This window comes from Anarrhichthys ocellatus, unplaced genomic scaffold (genome assembly GCF_004355925.1).
Source record: "Anarrhichthys ocellatus isolate YVR2014 unplaced genomic scaffold, GSC_Weel_1.0 scaffold63, whole genome shotgun sequence".
Classification (NCBI taxonomy): Eukaryota; Metazoa; Chordata; class Actinopteri; order Perciformes; family Anarhichadidae; genus Anarrhichthys; species Anarrhichthys ocellatus.
Window position 1 is genome coordinate 1,591,757 of NW_022280093.1, and position 6,179 is coordinate 1,597,935.

Here is a 6,179-nt window from a genome sequence, read left to right on the forward strand (position 1 = left end):
CAATGCTAACTTTTCCGACTCTGGAACGCGGTCAACTCGGGTGGTGAATGGAACACACCGTTGGATAAACTAATCCCATGCTGTTGCTGCCAGTAGCCTACCTCCGATATGGCTGCAAGAAAGAGTGCTTTCGTACGTCACCTCAAACCTTCTCCATGGAAACGACTGTCGGTCGTCCCTCTCGCTCAGTGCCGATCCGTGACAAGAGATCCATAGTGACACCTCCGGCACGTAAAGCTTTTACCAGCAGTAGACTGAGCGTGTCCCTCCTTCACACATGGCCGAGTCCTGAAGGAGATAAAAGTGCGAGTTATACCTGACTGGGGGGGCAGGCATGTATGCATGTGCAAGGGCACATGTGTGCACACACATACACACACACACACACACATTTACGAGAAAGTTGTGGCTTAATCCCGGGAGAGAAGCTGGAGTCCTGGACATCAGCCTTTACAAGGAAGAAAAGCACGCTCCATCAGTCCACAGGGGGACCATCTGAGTAGGAGCAGTCCACCTCACTCTGCGTCAAACTTGTCCGGTGGAATTTGTCTCCCCTGAACAATAAGTTTAATGGACGGTTTTTTTCCGTCCGACCTATACCCCCTCCAACTGCAGAAATCCTAGCTGAGTAGAAAAAAAACTTCAATAAAGGTGTGCGATAAAATGCTGCAGGACTTATCCATTTTTTAATGCATCCATTTTTTATGCATGTTAACAGGGTTGTATAACTCACGTCCTCTCTCTTCGTGGCTCTATTGTACTCCGGTTGCTCGGAGCAATAGCGTGCTTCAGGGATAAAGGATTTTACAGATCGGGTTACCCCCCCCCCCACCCAATACTGTACAGTGGTGCAGTGCTACCACCCAACAGATGATTTATGAGGTACACGCTCACCAAATTGCACCTAATGAATTGCATTGCCACCGACTGCGTTTAACACCCCCCTTCATTTTACTGCCTTTGTCTAAACATGGGTTAACTGCCACAGGAAGAGCAATCAATGCTGAAATGGTTAATGAGTAAATGGTGTGAAATTGAGAATATGAAAGATTGATTTGCCCTGAGTGGGATTTATATAGTGTGTGTGTGTGCGTGTGTGTGTGTGTGTGTGTGTATGTGTGCGTGTGTGTTTGTGTTCTCACACTGGGCCTAAAGATTAACCCCATGTGCTGCTGTGTTGGTGGAGGTCGAGGTTCATGTTCCCTGTGTTCGGTCTGCGGCCCAGGTGGACTGCGCATAAGCACATCCCACACATCTGTCTGCACGTCTCAGATCCGCCTCGACCTCCTTCCCCCGAGATGGAGCGAGGGGCATAAATTTAAGTGTGGCACACACCTGCATCAAACCGTCGAATTCGGACGTGCTTTGGATGGCGGGGGGGGGTCAGCGTTCCCGTAAATATCAGTCTTGTTAACGTGTCACGGCTTTTTAAATGGATCGACAAACGGCCCACCTGGGAGTCATGGGAAAGAGAAAGGGAGTGGGTGGTAAAGGAGGGGAGGGGAGTTAAAAAAAAAAAAAAAAAAACGGAACGCGGCCCCTCCACGCCCGTCGTTATTTTTACAAGTCTTTACGACTCAATTTAGCGGATGGGAAATAAAACAAGCAGGGTGTCGGAGCTCCTGGGGCTGAGATGAGTTACTGGGGCTCCCCGAGCTGTCAGGGAGCTCGGCGTGGTGGTGAGGGGGTTGGGGGGTTGGGGATCAGAGGGAGGGATGAGGATGGGGGAAGGGGGGAGCAGAACTGCCATAATCATGCAAGTTTATTCAGATCGACGTCAGTCTTTAACTTAACTTTAACTTTAGCTACTTGAAGTCTGAGCGGGTGCTGAGCTTACTCTGTGTTATTTACCGTGGGTTCAGCTTGTAAATCTAACATACTCACTGTGTCTCCCGTTCAGTTCGAAATGCTTTTAATTATCCAGTGGAACAAGACAGCTGCCTCTGTCCTTTTTAGAAAAGTGATTTTTCTTCAGTTTTTCGTATTGCATTCAGGTGGCTGAACTGCTCCACGTGCTGTTAATATTGCACGCTGATATTGGCTTTTTCCCGCGCGCTGATAGTGCCGCGTTAATGGCACCGTCTACCCCACAAAGGAGCCCCCCACCTCTTCTTCAGACCAATTGGGAGAGTGCGTGCGCGTGGAAGGGAGGTAGAGGGTCGGTAATTAAAATTCTGTTCAGCATGATGACGCTGTTTCATGCCTCATTTTATTTTTTATTTTTTTGGCCGAACGTGGGATGAATGCGGGATGAGCCCATCAGAGGCATTAATAGGCGAGCAGACGCTGTCTGTGCTTAAAGTGCAAACCGCACAGGTGGAAAACACGCGCACAAACCCCGCAAAGCTCATCAGCAACACCTGCGCATGCGTTACCATTGGTAATAGCAGCTTTGTCTAATGTTTAATGTGCGTTTTAAAAGAAAAAGAAGAAAAAAAGGGCTTTGTATTCACTCTGTCCCTGCTGACTACTGCAAACTTGTGTTTGTGTGTGAGAACATGCATATGTGTGTGTGTAGTACACACTTGCACGGCATGCCTCCTTGTGCTGATGCTGTGATGTGTTTACTCATTGAAAAGAGGGTTGGAGGAGTTGGGGGGGTACACAGCCTCCTGGGATGCTGTCCACGGGGCTTGTCAACTACTGTCACTCAGTCCCCCCCCCCTCCCCCTCAACCATCTCCATATCTCATACTCCCCCGCTTCGACCCCCTCCCCCCGCAAAACAAAGACAGCGGCAGCCACAGCATCCAAAGGGAACATCGCTCCACCAGTATTTAACCTCCACTACAGCTTCTTTCTGTCTCACTCGCTTTCCTTTGCCGTGCTACGTCTCTCTCTCTCTCTCTTTCTGTCTCTCTCTCTCTCTCTCCCTCTTCCCTCCCTCCTGCTCCTCTCCGGCACTCCTTCATCAAAGCATTTCTGGCTATTTTGTTTCCCAGCTCTACAGAGACTTATTGCTCATGACAACGATCACGGTCGTTTCTTTTCTCTCCGCAGCCCCGGCCTCTGTATGCACGCCGGGCTAGTATTACCCTATGATATTCAAGCGCTCTCTATTAAATATGCATGAACCCTGGAGATGAAAATTAATTTTGGGGAATGTTCTCTCCCTCGCTCTCCCCCTCGCTCTCCCTCTTGAATGTTCAAATATGCCTTCATCCGCCTCTGTGTCAAGCCGCGACTTCATTATTTCATTCACCGGTGATGGTGTAGCATAACACAATATGCGATGTAGATCTTGTTAAGGCAAAAAGGGGGGGGGGCGATGAAAACAACTCCGGCCACAACGCATGTCGCAGGGAGCGAGTTTTCACAGATTTGTCAAGTTTTGAGCAAGTTTGCCCTGAGCTCTTACACCCCCCCATGAATATTTAGGACCATAGAACGGGAAAAGAATACATTGAATTATGCATGTATGAAGCGATGGAAATCTGCAGTAGGACACTGCTAAGCTTTTTCTGCAACATCGCTCATTTCTGCTGATCCGTGGCCCCGGCGACCCTCAGACTCCAGACTTGAGCGCGTATGTGGGTGCTGTTACACTGCTGCCGTTCCCGCTGCGCGGTGGATTGCAGGCGCTCCTCAGCGAAGACTGTGGAAGAGTGAAAAACATCAAACGCATGGCAGACAAAAATGGGCTGGCTGAGCAGGTTGTGTAGGAGGTGACGCCAACACGAGTTGAACTGCTTTAAGAAATAAAACACAGCAGTGGAAAGATGGTTTCTCTGAACTGCCTTTGCAAGACGTTGACTTACAGATGTACCGCCAGAGTGACACCATCTTTTACTCTTGGTTTTAATTCTGTCAGCCATTTTTAGATTCAGTCTTAGTCCAGTTTTAGTCATGCTTAGTCAGCTTCACCCTTTGTGGTTGATATTAATCTCGTCTTAGTCAAAGAAAACATTTTTTGTCTTCATTTTTGTCAACACCCTTCTGGGTGAAAGCATTTTAGTGAAATTGATTCAAGGCTAAAATAACTGCAATTGAAATTCGGCCACAAAATGACGGATGTATGAGTAAAGAAGGCAGCTTTGCAAAAAGGGTGTCATTACAATTTGAGAAAAGGCTAATGTGCTTTCTTGCCGATAGTTAGATGAGAAGATTGATACCTCTCTTGTGTATGTATGGTAAATGTGTAGTTGGAGCCCGTAGCCTGTTTTGTTAGCTTAGCATAAAGACTGGAAACAAGGGTAATGCCTGGTTCTGCCCAAAGGTAACATAATCCGTCTTCCAGCACTTTAAAAGCTCACTAATTAGCATGTCAATCAGTAAAACGGAGGCATAAATACAACAATTGGTAATATGCTCAACTATCTTTTTTGAGATTTTCTTAGACCTGAACAAGATTTCAGTAAACTGGATTTTTGGCCAAATTGGAGCAGACCTCGCTGTGAACATAACACTGACATCATTAGCACACACTTACCTATTTACACACAAAGACGATACATGAGCATTCATTCTGAGTTTCCGGATGTAGAGTATTTCTTCCAAATTTGTTGCTTACAAAATGAACACCATGCACTATTGTATTTTAGTGATTCAATGTGACACCAGAAGGTTTCTGTCACCTGAAAAGCTGACCGTTCAGTTGAGGGGGAAGCTTTGGGCTGCTCCACATCAGCCCCCTATGGCCTGCATTCACTCACGCTGACTCCATCTGCATAACTGCATATTTCATGAGCTTTGGTCAATGCCCGATCCATACTGTATAGGCCTCTGTGTGTGTGTGTGTGTGTGTGTGTGTGTGTGTGTGTGTGTGTGTGTAACCCTGCATGTTATTTCCCCGTTCTGGCACTACATATTATATCTCAACGTGTCTTGCATTAATGTTTTTGTGTCTACCCATGTGAGGGCATGTTTTATATGTGTGTTGTAGTTGCGCACTTACCTGTTTGGGACACAATCTGTAATGGACTAATCATCCAGGTCAGCGATTAAGTGGTCCCTCTCTCGCTTTGCTACGAATTAACGCTCTCGCCCGAATCTCTTCATCACCTTCATGGTTCCTACTAGTGGCACCTTGTCTAAGCCCGGTCAATATTAGCAAAGAGGGATGTGGTGGTAGTTGGTAAGATTGCCACTGCAGTTCTTATCAGGTAAAGTGGTTTTTGATTAGTGTTAATGGCTGCGCCTAAATAGCCTTCAGCTTTTCCACTGGCTACACCTATTATATATGTGTGTGCATGTGTGTGTGTGAGTGTGTGTGCGCTGCTCGGCTCAAGGGCACGCTAGCAATTCATCAAGTTGAAAAAGCTATATCCTCTGTGCAGTGACAAACGGGTTTTATGTCTAAGCCTGCTCCCTAAACTATAACCTTTGCACCGTCTGGCTGGCTATAGCTATTTTGAGAATGCTGCCGTGTCTCCCTGCAGCCACGGCAGAGGAGTTTCACCACCACTACGATGGCAATGTACAGATGGTAAGAATGAGGCTTTTCTTGTTGTGCATACTCCAGACACGATCGACACTCTTGTCCAGGGTGCCGCCCACATGCTACGTTGGCCTATACACACTAAGCTCTGAACCGTTCCTTACAGGAGCTTCCCTACTCTTAGAACGTGACAGCCTCCCAGAACGTCTCGTAATTCGTCCAAAAGTCCAACCATCCAAAAAAATGTTTACACAAAACAAACCGGACTGAAACCACCTCTTGTCAACGGACCAAGGTCTGTCTGTTCGGTCCAAACTGGGGTCCAATGGAGGTTCAACACCTGTAATTTTGGTTCGGATCAAACAGAAAAAAATAAATATATATTTTGCCTTAAAAGACCAGTGTGTAAGATTGAGACGCATCTCTGGTGACATTGCAAATTGCAACCAACCGAATACCTCTATGCTCCCCCCTCCAAGGTGGGTGCTGTACCAGGTTGCTAGCTGCTAGCTGTCGGCTCTGCTGCGTCACCCGGGCCCGCCTCGGCTCCATCGTCCATCCACCTATTTGCCCATTCTTGGAGTTAGGCTGTGACGTCACTGCCGAGATCGTGACAGCCGGGAGTGTCCTAGGTTGCCCTTCCAAAACAGAAAACCTGATGAAGTAGCATCTTAGATGCCCTTCAAGTGGATAATCATGATAAAGCGCCCTTTAGGGTTCCCTTCCATTAGAGAAACATGATAAAGGGGCTTCTTTGATGCTCTTCCAGTGGTGAAAACATGATAAAGTGGCTCCTTTGATAC